This window comes from Athalia rosae, chromosome 3, assembly GCF_917208135.1.
Source record: "Athalia rosae chromosome 3, iyAthRosa1.1, whole genome shotgun sequence".
Taxonomy (NCBI): domain Eukaryota; kingdom Metazoa; phylum Arthropoda; class Insecta; order Hymenoptera; family Athaliidae; genus Athalia; species Athalia rosae.
The window spans coordinates 23216863-23231602 of record NC_064028.1 but is presented as its reverse complement, the minus strand read 5'-3'; the positions used below and the strand labels follow the sequence as shown (position 1 = coordinate 23231602).

The following is a 14740-nucleotide window of genomic DNA, read 5'->3' as shown; positions in this document are numbered from 1 at the left end:
AAAATTCCAGGAACGTAGCACCCACGTCACACAGCAACTTTTGGGTGGGAGAACGACCGGAATGCAAATCGAAAAAATGCAATAAACTTCAAGTGAGGCGAGACAAAAAAAAAAAATAAAAAAAAAAAAGAACGACCGACAATATTTTTCGCTTTCGTTGACGATTGTGATCTCTGATACAAATAGAACAAAATTGCACTAAGAGAAAAAAGTCCTCTTCATTTTTACTTCTCGCAGAACATTTCATCCTGACAGAGTCAATATTATAGAAACTGAACGGTATAAGCTATTAGTTTTCTGTTTGGTTAGTTTAGCTGCGCTGCGATATTCCTTTCGATTTCACATCTTCTTTATGTTTTTGTTTTCGAAGCTTCTCGTTTTTTTAACACTCCATTTTTACGAGGCTGCAACGCAATTCTTGTTAATAACACCGAAAAAACAATGCTCCGTTCAGAGTGAATTATATCCTATCGTCTTGCTTCTTCTTCTTATTTGAGTTGCATAAATATCGAGTGCAAAAAATATACGACTCGATGACGTACGTGAATAAAGTAGAGAATCTTACCGTCGCCGCATCTTTTGATCGCGGTAACGTAACGGCGAACGCCGGGTGCACAAACACGGCACACGTAAACCTCACTTGACGTTTTACTTAGAGGCGTTTACTTATACAGAGGTTTCGAATTATAGACCCTACCTAAATCTCAATGAAAACTATTCCGCTCGCGGCTGTTTACGACGAGTGACTTGACGTACCGTGATACCGATACGTAACCGTTTCAACGATAGGAGGGTAAGTACCTCTCCCTTTACGCGAAACGCGCGTACGGGTATTCGCACACCCACGATAGGGAATACCCGTATTTAATTACCTCGTATGTGAATTTTACAGTAACTTTTACTGCGAGCATAAAAAAGAGTTTGACTTTCCTTCTTTTTCCCAGTTTAACGAGTTCAAAGCACGGTTTATACCCCGTCGCGATTGTTTGAAGGATTTTTTCTCCGACTCGGTTCAAGTTTTTAATCCCGCGGCACGAAGATGGCTTTAACAAACGATCGTTCAATTGATACGAAAAGTTGCAAGGATTCTGGATCGTGAATTCCGATAAAATTACAGTGACTTTTGTCTGAAAACGACGGTCGCTTTTCCGCCTTTCGTTCGCCGCGTTGATAAATATTGAAAGTGAGATCCGTACGTAACGTGTGGCGGTGTACATATATAAATTCGGTTTGACGCTGAACATTTGACGGAGCTTAAGACTAACTCGGAATGAATTCGACTCTGGAAATCGTTGACTCGGGGTAATTTCCTACGGCATACATTCGGATGGGAGTCTACAAACACAATTTCATCGGAAGGAGAATTACTCTACAGCCTTCTCTCATCAGACGGTCCTCTCTATAGACACTACAGTCTAAGACTACATCTCGCGCTGTTTGCTAAACGCCTCAAACCACAATCGCTCTGGAAACTCCGATAATATTTTGCGATGTCCAAGGCCAGGTGAATTTTATACGAGTTTCGGGAGTTCTTCGTCGAAAAATTCATCCGTGTTCTGCGCGACTCGTTCGCCGTCTCCCGAGAAAAAAGTAGTCGCGGTCGTGTCAACGGCGAATGGAAAATACGAAAATTCCTTATCCTCGCAAAATTGGCGCCCCATTTTAATTTCTGGCCGTAATTTTCTTCTTCTCTTTTGCACGGCGTAAAATTATTTGCGGTGTTTTTAATACTTTCTACTACTTTGTTTAATTTACTCGCTCGACCGCATGCATAAGTTACGGTTTGCATTTTGCACAGTTCTCGTTCCAGTGCACGTACACGGCGCAAAGTTTCGCGTGGGAAATACCCACCAGTATAGTTGCGAGTCCTCCTGTTCCCGTGGGCATCTACTCCTAAGCAGCTTTCGCTAAACTACCCCAAGCGAGTGCCGTTGACCCGCTAACTACCCCCAGGAGATGGAAACCGGGGGAGGGGAAGGGGGTAAAATTTTTATTAATCTAACAAATCTCGACCCGCGATGATCGTTACGACGCAATGATTACGGATGAATAAGGGTCGGGCGGCGTCCCCTCTTGACTCGAAATTTTGTTACGTAGTTCCACGATTTATTCGTTTGAAACAAAAAAAAAAAAGTAAAAATTACGCAACCAGCCGTCATCCAAATTCAGCCAACTGTTTTATTAAAAATAAACATCAACCAGCATATATTCCGTGAGAAGTAGCAGCTAGTGTAAAAAGCGGAGTCAAATAATGTTTCGTTCAACATATATTCCGAGGATATTTTTTTTGTCGTTTGAATTCTGCAGTTTTTTACATGAGCATAGAAACAATGGAAACAAAGTGGGAACTGTGCATTGATTTCTGAGTTGAAAATAATCTTTGACCTACGAGTTTCACGTTACGATCGGCCACCGGTACATTCACGGTCATTAAATATTGGTAACCTCCCACCATAAATCCTTCCAATCCCTTTCAGAGATGTATACACTCTTAAAGTAAGTGTAAGATTACCCATAATTATACGTCATAAATTTATGACCATCATTAACGATGTAATCCTCGAATATTTATGAAGTAATATTTCACAACTATCACACGGACGTTCGATCGAACTGTCCGCTAACATGCGACCTGTAAATATTGTACCACCTGATCATTTCTCCCGTACTTCGACCTGTAAATACGTATCAAACACAGTGAAATTCATTTGATACTCATAAGTCCTTTATTTGACCGTAAAGATTTCGAGCGCCTGCTTTTTCGCCATCAAGTCTTTGACTCGCACCAATCGGCTCCCAAAGTCAAATTTGAGGCCAGCTGGCCTTGGACGCCAATCCAAGGGTTCTTAGCTCTTTGGATTTTACCGATTTGAGGGTCAAAAATGAAGTATTTTTAAAATTGACTGCAGGACACTTTTCTAATGTTTTTTGACCCCAGGAACACGAATCCGTTGGTCAAATTGAGCTACGAATTTTCCCCATCAAGAAATCTCGATAACTCAATCGATTTTATAGATAGATCAATTGAGCTTTTGGATTCAGATTCCTAAGATCAAATTACATAAGAATAGCATAGAAAACCCTATAAAAAAATGTTGATTTTTGGGCCAAGAATGAAGTATCTCTGAAATGAATCATATAGCACTTTTTTGACGTATTTTGACCTCAGGAATCCGAATCTAGAAGAAAAATTGATCTATCTCTATAATTGACCGAGTTATCGCCAATTTTCAGCTTTTTGGGGTCAAAAATAAAAAATTGATTTTTTAGTCTATATTAGTGTAATTTGAGCTCAGGAATCCGAATCCGAAAGAAAAATTGATCTATTTTGAAAAATGACCGAGTTATCGCCAAATTATCGCGATTTTTGGCATAAATTTGTGGATATCTCGAAGGGAAAAAATCGTAGCTCAATTTGGACAACGGATTCGTGTTCCTGAGGTCAAAATACATAAGAAAAGTGCCATACGATCGATTTCAAAAAATAAAAATTTTTGGCCAAAATTTGAGATTTTTCCAAGGGGTACCCCTTACGATTTTTTCAAATTTTGGCCAAAATTTTTTATTTTTTAAAATTGATCGTATGGCACTTTTCTTATGTATTTTGACCTCAGGAACACGAATCCGTCGTCCAAATTGAGCTACGATTTTTTCCCTTCGTGATATCTCCATTTTTCTGCTCCAAAAAGTGAAAAATTGGCGATAACTCGTCCAATTCTACAGATAAATCAATTTAACTTCCGGATTCGGATTCCTAAGATCAAAATACATCAGAATAGCATATAAAATGAAAATTTTTTTTTTGGTCCAAAATCGACAAAAATCCAAGGGGTACTCCTTGGAAAATTTTCAAATTTTGGGCAAAAAATGGAGAATTTCAAAAATTAGGATACTTTTCTAACGTATTTTGACCCCAAGAACACAAATCTGTTGATCAAATTGAGCTACGAATTTTTCCCATCAAGATATCTCAGTTTTTCTGCTCCAAAAAGCGAAAAATTGGCGATAACTCAATCAATTCTATAGATAGATCAATTCAGCTCAAGAATTAGAATTTTTGAGATCGGAATACGTTGGAATAGCAAAATAAAATTCTTCTCAACGTGAACTTCAAGGTGTATCGAAATCTTATCCAACCCTTACACCTCAAATAATAGTTTTGCTGATGTTGCATCCCTAGGGAAATACTAGAACGTGTATGAGGGGCATGTGCATGTGCCTAGGCGGAAGATATGCGTGAGGGTGAATTGGCTGTGCAGGAAACCATGTAACCTGCGGAGGCTGGGGTGGCAACTTCGCCCTTGACGGCGCGGTGAGTTGCGGTAAGAATAATGTATCCATAGCTATTCTTAATCTTCGAACATCGTTTATTCCATGGAATTAGAATCTATAGAATCTCTCCACATTATGCGTTCTTCAAGTTCAGAGGTCTCGTCATAGTTTCAGCTAGATTTCTGAAATTCCATCGACGAGACTTTGGATATTCTCCACATCGCACGCGCATACCTTCGTATTTTGTACATGCGCATATAGAGACGCTACTTTCCGAGTCATCGTATGGAAATCCTTCGTCATTTTCGCAGCATATTTTCTCTCGCTCCCTAGTTTTCCCCGTCAAAATAGGGCCACGGTTATGGGCTGTCTTACTCGGTAAAAGTTTGCGAGGACGGCGACGCGTGCTGAAACGCAGCGTTACTACGTGCCGAAGAGTCACGCACGTACCTTACTCAACTCCGTGAAACCCGCCCCGAGACAAGAGAAATTGGAAGCTTAAGAAAGAAAACGTCAACCTCTGCTTACCGTATTCCGTCGTCGTCATCTCTGATTTTCAACATAAAGTGAAGAAGAAGTTGGTATTTCGAACTTCTCAGTTGCGGTTCAACGGAAATACACACGATTTCTACGAGAGCGAAGACAACGAGATGGATCAGACGGCAACGTAATTCTTTTCAACCTTGAACGCGATTACTTAAGATGAAAAACTTCACGCAGGAAGTTTCGAAGTCAAAATCCATTCGCTCGTTCGAAAAATTACTCTGAGGTCGACGGATCGCAACGCGTTCGTTTGTTCCTTTTCTCCCAAGTTTTCTCAGCACTATTCAGAACGAAATGGAGTTTCCATTATGCCCAGGGGCGTGAAATGTAGTTTGTATTTATACGTGTATAATATCAAGTATGGAGCTACATAATAGAGGAGCGCGATTTAAACACGTGGTTATTTCGGTGTGACGTAATAGGGTGAAAAAGTAGTGCTTGCAAAATGGCGTGGCGCATGCAATCTCTACTGATGGAACACGCAACGTGCTACGTATACTGCAGCTTGCTCCTGTCTAAGTTTTCCGGAAGTGAATAACTCCGGCAAGCCCTGCAGGGGTCGATTACTACGTAGTAGCGCGCGCGGTACATGACGCCGGGGCCCCTTCTCTTATCGCTTTGCTTTTTGATTAAATTGAACTAATTTTGATAAGCACTATTTTACCCCATATGCTAAAGTGCTGCGATTACAATACCGCGGCTTTGTAGGCTAAAAAAAGCTCGGAGAAAAAAAAAAAAAAAGAAATCAAAATGAATAAATAAATAACACGGGAAGTGTCAGAAATTTACTTGCATATCGGAAAAATCTTTGTGCCTAAAGCTCGACTTCGAGAATTATCGAATTATGAGAACGAAGCATGAGAGGCGCAAGTGCACCCTTTGTCACCCTGGTGTCGCGTGTACGCCGCGGGATCCGTCAAGAAATGGGATTAGGAGAAAAAAAATTTCCCATGGGATAAAACCTGCGGGAGTGATGCACGCGCGCTACATAAACTATATATACGCAAAGTATGAAATTTCGTTAAAAATATTTTGCATATCACATAAAACACGCGCGTAAAACAAGTCTTTTGAAAAGTGGAATATTTTTTACATTTTATACTCCCGAAGTTCGGCGGGGGGGGGGGGGGGGGGAGAGAATGGAACTAAAATCACATGCGCTCCAGATTTTTAAATCAACAAAATTTTATCCCAAGTTCATTTCGTGCAGCTAGCGTGTTGTACAACGTGGTTGATGTATTCAAAAATTGCAGATTAGGTTGCCGAACGATACCGTATTTCACTTGGCTATCGTCCAACGTTAGTTATAATTACACCAGCTTATCGACGTTGCCACCCCTTCCGAATAAACGCGCCTAGGAATATGAGCTGAAACTCCGGCCTGAAAATACTTGAATCCTAGTTAAAATTTATTCGGAAGCTCGAAATTCCCCCTCTTCCATCACCGTATGCAGGATCGGATCGGTCGAAGAGAATCTCCGATTCCTATCGCTACCAAAATTAGCCATACGATGCGTTCGGAGATTCTCTCGTCGGATCCATTTCAAGCCACCCCCCAGCGCGGGGAGGTAACCGCATAATATAACAAATACCTACGGCAGCGGAGCTTCCTCTTGTTGTGGTCGAACAAGCAGGGCGATGTTTCACGTGCCTATAAATCAACAAAGTTTAAAACAGTCGTTTTACACTAGCGTGCTTCGAGTTTCAGCCAGGGCATATAGGTATTTCGGAGCAACAGATGTTCGGTTATCGATTGGAAATTCGGTATTTTCATGGTAATGGTAATCCCTTCTCTCACCCCGAAAAGTTCCCAACACGCGTACAACCATTCGGCGAGTACAAAAATGAAAGAAAAAGGATTAAAAAAAAAAAGGGACAATAGGACGAAGTATTATTATCGCGCGTTCTGCATCCCCGGATACCGGCTTTTCGTCTGTCCCAACGTTTTTCCCCGATATTGATCATTGCTCCGCAAGCGTCTTTGATTATTTACATAATCTCGAATGCACCGCGTTTATATACGTTCGGATCACGGCTTGGCTCGTAACTTCAAAAGGAAGATTGAACAATACGTTATATTTCTTTCGTTGCATCGACTGCAAAAACCATTTTTCTATCCAACGTGAACAGCACTTTTCAGAGTATTGCGTCTGTAAAGACTCGGCATTCCAAGGTTTTCTCGGATACAGTTGTAGAGAGAAAACGAAAAGAAGGGGAAAAACTGCGTTAGTTGTGGTTTTGTACTTTTGATTTTATCATGATTATTATTTCAAAATTTCTTTTACCCCGTGAAAACTTTATCTACCCCGCAGCGCTTTTCACAAGCTTTTCATTCGCCGATGTGAAATTTTTGCCGACCTGGTGTAAAATCCTTGGTGTATGTACGAGAGAAACTATTTTATGGCTTGTATTGCAAAGAGATTCCGATCGGCGGTAATTCATCCTTTGCAATAAACGTGGGATAAAATATACCATAAAGGGATCAGGTTAGCCGGGTTCGGCTCGCGCTTAAAGTAGATTGGGTCGGAGTCTGATGAGTTCGGTCGTATCGTTCGAACGAAAACGCTGAAGAATGAAACGGTTTAATTCACGCCGAATCTAATTACGCGCGCCAATCCGGAAAGAGGGGAAAAAAATATTCGGGCCTCCCTTTCGATCGCCGTTTGTCGAATAGAAATCAAACAAACGGTTACGAATAAATTAAAATCGCAGTATTCTACCAACGCAGAAACCGCGAATTACCCGACGCGCGAATGCGCAAGGTTACTGGAAGAGCGTTCCCTTTTCCCTTTTATTTATTTATTTATTTATTTTTTTTCTTCAAATTTTCCGCCGCTTCCTTTTTGGTTACTTTTTTTTATTCGCTTTTCTCGTTTTCTCGTTTCGTTTTATTTCATTTTATTTTTTATCAAGGCGGACTAATTACGGAAACGTCAACGCTCTTTTCTCTCTCGTCGCTGTTGCAGCTCTAAGTTTGCGACCTCAGCTCTTTAAAGCCCGACATTTTTTTTTCCGCCCGAGGAGGTTAATTAAGTGAGTCTGCCAGTAGCTGTCGAGTGGATCTGTTAACTCTGTAGTCGTAGAGACTTTTTTTTTTTTTTTCTCATTTTTATTTATTCATTTTTTATTTTCAGTTTTTTTTTTTCTCGTCATTTTCCGTACGGTGCCCCTGACGATGGAGTCTCGGACTAATATATCCGTTCGGTATCGAGGGATCAGAATTTTCCTCTCTCACCGTCACGGTTTAAAATTTTTCCAGATCGCCCGAAACACACAACTTTAAAAGAAAATGAATTCTTACGTTCAAGTTCCTCATTATCGGAATACACCGTATTTCACGTTAGAACATTCCAACTTTTGAAAATATGTAGAAAAAATGCCACGCTGCGTACCTCATTTTACCGACTGACTTTGATCGTGTGATAGAGTTAATTGATTCTAAGCAAGGAATTACTCACAAAGAGAAAGAAATTTATTTCAAAGATGCACGCTAACCGGGTTAGATTCACTTTGAAATTGTAATTCTTGGCTGGTTGATACATCAGTAACCATCTCGGGTATCCTATAAAGGTTTTCTGGCATATTTCTACTGATTAAATTAAAATAAGAAAAATAATTTCTTGATGCAAGGAAATATGCATCTACATATATATACATAGTGTATAATACGTGCACCCATACATCCTTGTTATGCATCTTTCGTTTAATATTTTTAATGGAGTTGCTTGTAATTAAACCGAACGTTGAAATAAGCGTCGTACAGCCGGCTGCGCATGAGCCACCGTGGGTTGATGCAATTACTTTGAAAAAATTATCAGTTAAAGCAGCATGGTCGAGGCGGGGAATGATAATTTTTCTTCGGCAATACGTGGCTCGCATGCGGATTACAATATACACATTAAACTCAACGAAGCAATGAGACGTTGCGTATGTACATGCGCTCTTCGCTCCGAAACTTTCGTCGTTTTTCAGGAAAATCCTTTAATCCCAACGTTCATGACACTTTGATAAAAACTTACGCCGCGCGTTACATCGCAATAATCATTGAAATATATGCGTACGTCTGTCACATAAAACGTGAATAAAATTACCCCGAATTGTTCCAGCAAACGCTTGATAAGCGCCACCGAAAAAATCCAACTTTAAGTACTTATAGCGACGCTAAGCTTTTCGGACAAATCGTTATTATTTTTAACCACCTTCGGTGATACTTGTACGCGCGTAAAACTGTGTACGTGAAAATAAAAAAAAAAAAACCAGAGCGCGGCGGACACGCAAGAAATAGGTGGCGTAAACTTCCCGCGGGCGAAAGAAAAGTAAAACGAAAAAACTTTTTATCACGTTTTATTTAATTGCCGCGTATTACCGGGCTGAATAATTTTTCTTATACGGGCCAACGGAGCGGCGAGGCTATTGTTATCAACGCACGCACTACGTACATGTACGACCGACGAGCGAAGGCGGCCGAGTGAGTGAAAAAGTTGTACATATTCGACCCACCGCCACCTACCGCGAGAGATAAACGAAAGGTGCAGGAGGAAATGGAAAGGCATCGCACTATTACTGGAGGGGTATGAAAAATATCGTTAGAAATTAGTCCAAGTGTGCTGCAGTTAAATAGATAATGGTTATACGGTAGCGACGGTGGAACGGGGGGGGGGGGGGGGGGAAGGATGGGTAACGTCGTCCGAGGATCCTTTGAAATGCTCAAGATTACGTTTTGCAACCCTTGCATTTTTCCCTGTAGAATACCCCGCTCGCTCCGCGGTTTCAACGGGGCGGCTTGATAAATGCCTGAAAAAGAAAAACCTCTAATTTTTCATTTCCCCGGCGAACGGAGAGACTTTTCTGAATAACGCGAGAAATTCAACGATTATTATGAGTCTCGCACTAATGACCGAGCTTCGATCTTCTTCTCCGTGATCTGATCCGCTTCCTTTCTTTTCTCACCCCCACCTTCCTTCGTTCTCAACGTCATGAAAAAGAGTCAAATTTCTTTACAAATTTTTCAGTCTCCTTTTCGTCTTTTTTACCGTAGGAGGTTTCGGCGCAAAACCAAAAAGTGCTGCAAGCTCACCGGACTTTATCATGCAAATATGTGCAGACAGTATATGCGTAGAATAACCCTTTGGTACGAGAGTCCGCAAGGGCATCCGTATCTCAAATTAATTTTATCATCGGATTATCTAATCAACAACGAAGTGGAACTGTACAGCAAATGCACGCTATGCGGGGTAAATTTAATTATAATGCATCTAGTTTTCATCTTGTTATCTCGGTGCGAGTGGACGCTGCCGGACGAAATCCTTTGATAAATAATTGACCGACGAAACTAACTTCTGATCATCCAAATCCACCGACTGATTAATTCAAACGTCTCTAGCTAATGAAACATTAGGAATTGTCGATTGTGAAAGTTGATTAGATGACGAGTTACCGATCGTCGTTCGATTTATTTGTGCCAACTCGATTAGAGACGTGTATTTCAGATGGAAATTATCGGCCATTGATTCCATTACTCGATTCTTTGAGTTGGAAAAAATTTCCAATAAGGAATTCTACGCAAACGTCCCTATCAGGAGACGGAGGGTTATTAGTTTATCGCATACGAGTTTAAGGCGGTTCAACGTCCAAGGAAAAGTCGATAGCCTACGGGTTATCGGCATGAGAAGAGAATTGGAACGTCAAAAATGGGAAAAATTACGTTCGAAAAACTCGAATGTCCCGTACCTACTTTTTTCTCCCAACTCGCGTCGCTCGTCTTCAGACTTGGGTGAAAAAATTGGTTCGTTAGGAACCTTAACCAGAATTATATTCCCGTACTTTGCGAACCAAAATCCTGTGACAATGGCGGGTAATGCTTGTGATAAAAATGGGCAACCCGGGACACTTGGAAAAACAGGTCCCCAGGTAAAAGTTCTCCCTCCTAATGCGACCCTGAGACCCGTCATGGGGTGCGACTCCCCGTTCGGTCGGGGTAGTCCCGTTGGCGGTTGCTCTTCGAATTACATTGAGGATAAAATCGACGTTCCGAATCTGCGTGTCGTCCTTGTCCTTGTATTCGTACATGTTTATTTCGCTCAACCTGGTCGCGGCAGTCCCTGGAAGACCGCCAAACGGGGATAAAAGGAGTTTGCTTAAAGAGTCGTCGGGTGCTCGCTATTTTCGGAAGACTTCCAAATTCATCGAAACTGATACACGGTCAAGCCCGCGGGTTATCTTCAAAGATAAACTTGTCGCTTTTATTTTTTTTTCATCATGAAATGGCTACGAACGACAGCGGCAACTGTTCACGGGGGATGATGGTTCTGTTTACAAAGGTTCAAACGTTCAGTCAGTTTCACCGTTTAAGGTTCAAAGGTTCAAAAGACTTCGGACTACCGGCTTCCCAGGTAAACTCTACCCTCTGATCTTTTGTTGTCCTAATGTTACAGATATCGTTAATATATTAGATTTTACCGGGAAAAAAAACACATTACCTTCTAATCCTCGAGTTCTACTGTGGGAAAAACGCACTGTATGTAAAGTGATCCGCACTGCGAGTTATTTTTTACGTTGATAAATATTCGATGAAAGGGAAACCAAGGGCCGGCTCGAATCCTTTGTATCAACTTCCCAGTATTCCGTGTACGATACGCACAGAACTCGCTGCGCGGATCAAATAAGAACGACATGTGAAACTTTTTGAACCGCGGCTTGGATCTGTTGAGTTACTGGAGAATTTCTGGATCACACGATGTGTACCTGAAGTACAAATAGTGACGAAGATCCGGCCGCTACCAAAGATTGTCGGTAGCGAGCGTCCGATCGGTGACAGATCTCATTTCGCTCTGGATATCCAAGTTGATTCGGATCTTGGAATCAAGACACCGAACACAGCGAAAGGGTTGAAGGGAATCGGATGATTGGAGATGAATATTACGGTAATCCATCCTAAGTAGTCGGTCAAATCCGAGGAGGGTCAGGTTATTTGATCGGGTGATTTCGTGGTCTGTTTTGTGCGGGGCTAATTTTCTGCCCGTCAACTCGGCTCCGTTAGACATGTTTCTCAGCGGCATACATCCATCTTATACAGGCCTGTTTGACCGTCGTACAACATCGCCTCGTTTTCTCAATCGTCCTTTATCCAAAGCCTCGCAGGAACCTCTGGAAGACTCTGGAAGTGGATTATAATCGGTATTCCGTTATCGAGCAGGTCAGAGGACGAGATCCCTGCAGCATCAATTTTCATAGTTTCCGGAACCAATAGCCCTATATTTTATTTCATAGAGTTCAAGTAAAATGAACCAACGAATAACAAAAAAGATGGATTCGGCAGGTGGACCTGATACTCAGAGTTCAAATGAATTCGTTCAAAAAAAAAATGTCACGGTATCGATCGGACTTCGGACAGAAGTCGGAGAAACGTGTTGTTGCACGAACGTTGAGTATCGCGGCAGATTCTCCCTTTACCAGTGGGACGAGCGTCTCTTCGGAGATCCCACATCCCACAGGTTTCGCAAAGATTGGTAGTGATTTACGAATACCTCTCGCGGTGCCTCAAGATTCATTACCATGGGGGACGTCAGCTTGCATTTCGTCGGAACCGCTTCACCCGTCGTACTTTCCGATATTTGTGTATCGCCCCCCAGCTGACAAACGGCTGAGTAAAACTTGACGTTGACACTTTTTTCCTGTTCAAACCTCGGGAACGGAATCGAATCGTGTTTTATGATCTTTTGCGAATCGCGATCGTTCGAACGGGGTAACAGGTGCCTGATGGGACTTGAATCGTTGAATCGCTCGAGATTTATTTCGTCCTCTTCGTGATTTTTTTATGCCCGGATGATCCGATACTGTGGAGTCAGATGTTTCGTTGCCCTTCAGGAATACCGGGATCGGTCTTGATCACGCATCTTTGGCGGAGTCGTGAAATTTCACTCAGGAACTTGATAGATATAAAGGCGTGGCGGGGAAACGATCTCGTTAAAAACCATCACCTCAGTTCAGCGTCGCGGTGAGAGTACCTTGTTTCTTTTGTACGGATATGTTCGCACCGGTATAATCCACGCGCACGTTCGTACACCTCCACGAGTACAGGGTGTCACTTCCATTCTCGTACATCTCTTGAGTCTGTCGCGCTGCGATGGCTTCAACGAAAGGTTTTCTCGTCGGAATGGAGTTGCGGATTTGTCCGAGCAATCCTGTGAGAACTTTGCACATTCTATCCAGTCACTGGGGATAAGACATACTTGGTCTCCGGGGCGTGATATTTTCAAACCTAACGGAAATACCGAGCTATAATATTTTCGAATCATCGCCCACCTAGTGTGTATGTTCCAAGCCAGATTCGAACGAATAAAATCCAATTCCCCTTGACTTGGCGGGGTAAATGATCGAATCGCAACTATAACTGGTCAGGTGGTGAATTGTTCCTTCATTAAACCTCTGACGACGAATTAGCAGAAATATGCATCTGCAAAAATTCACGTGTTCCCAAGTTCAAAAAAATTGTAACGAACGTGCTTTGTAGGGATGGAATCGTCTGGGGGTAGTCGCGGAATTTTCTATGGTTTGAGTCTAATTAGTGTGCAGTCACCTTGCTTCTCAAGAGTTTGCTCATAGCGTTGAACCCCCATTGCTATACCCTCATTCCCGGGAGAAACTCTACAGCACACTTAATTCAAGAGTTACGTTACCGGAGTTAAACACTGTTGCATGCGGTGGGTACGCGCCGGTGAATTCTGGATTAATTGCATTCACTTCGCATGAGAGTTTTACGCCGCGCATAGGTTAGTCACGTACGTGATACATACACACAATTGCGGGCAGGGTGTACGTAACTTGAGAATGTGCATGATTATTATTATTATTGTGATTATTTCGTTTTACGTTAACTTAAAAACATCGGAAAACCATCAAGATATCACCCTCCATTGCGACATGGCTTTGGTTTCGCCGAATATTAGAAGAAAGGAGCCCGATGTCCTCCTCCCTTTGGAGAAGTTTTTCATTCGCGATTTCACAATGAAAAAAAATGTAAAATCTTTGTCGGATACTATGGGAGAATGCAGGCGTTCCACCTACACGTTCTCAAGTACCGATAACAATAACCAACCCCCGGTTATCTATTAATAGAATTTGCGATCAGTGGCCGTCGAACGCGACATCCCTCGAATAACCAGAGTCCGTGTGTAGCGGAGTTCGCGAGTGTTCTGAAATAAAACATGTTCCGAATCACGTACGTCACGGCGGACAATATTTTTACAACACGCCAAACGGGTGACTTTGGCGAAATTTTTGCCTCTCGATTTTCCCTATTATCTTCAAATCACGCGGACTCGTTCACTTACTTGAACCGCGAACGTCAAACACTGACGAGTAACGAGTTTGCGGGGGTTTGTTAAATGACGTCATCGTTGACCCCGCCATTTCACGTCACCCGCACGATTCCGTTATCGTTGCGTACCGTTTGCCATCTGTTTGGCAGTGTAAATTGAGGAAATTTCCGAAAGAGATCCGGCTATTCGTTGTTGAAGGGTAGAAAAATTCGGAGAGCTTCGTGTTCCTCAAAGGCAACAATACCTGCTCCGAAATAAGGTACTCTTCTCTCGTCGAGTACTGTAATTACACCCCTCTCGTTGACTCTCGGGGACATCAATGAATATTCAAAAGTCAAAAATACAACGAGGTCTAATTGCAGTAAGATTGTGAGTAAAATAAAACACTTCATCAAGTGTTACACCTACTCAAGTATCATCGAAATTCGTCGCCCTTGACAATCACTGTTTTCGGTAGAACGATAGTAAAACTTTTTCAAAGGGCGTGACCCGTTGGAATTAATCGAAAAGAAAAATTATTATTCGTGGGAAAGATTGAATTCTGGAATAATCTTGTCGCTGACTGTACTCATTCGGTTAATAGGGCAATGTACAAATTGTCAATT

The 14740-nt window shown here is 42.0% G+C and overlaps 1 protein-coding gene across 8 annotated transcripts in view; it reads left to right on the top strand.

Moving 5' to 3' along the window:
• Window positions 1–14740, top strand: part of LOC105686800 (zwei Ig domain protein zig-8-like) — a 208303-nt gene that overhangs the window by 159762 nt on the left and 33801 nt on the right. The window contains exon 1 of one of the 8 annotated variants that reach the window (XM_048653215.1): window positions 776–793. The exons of 6 other annotated variants lie outside the window; for them this stretch is intronic. The gene's annotated coding sequence lies outside the window, so the exon portion shown is untranslated. Of the gene's footprint in view, window positions 1–775; window positions 794–4186; window positions 4323–14740 lie in introns of those variants that run through there. One more of the 8 variants, XM_048653214.1, reaches the window with a different exon arrangement.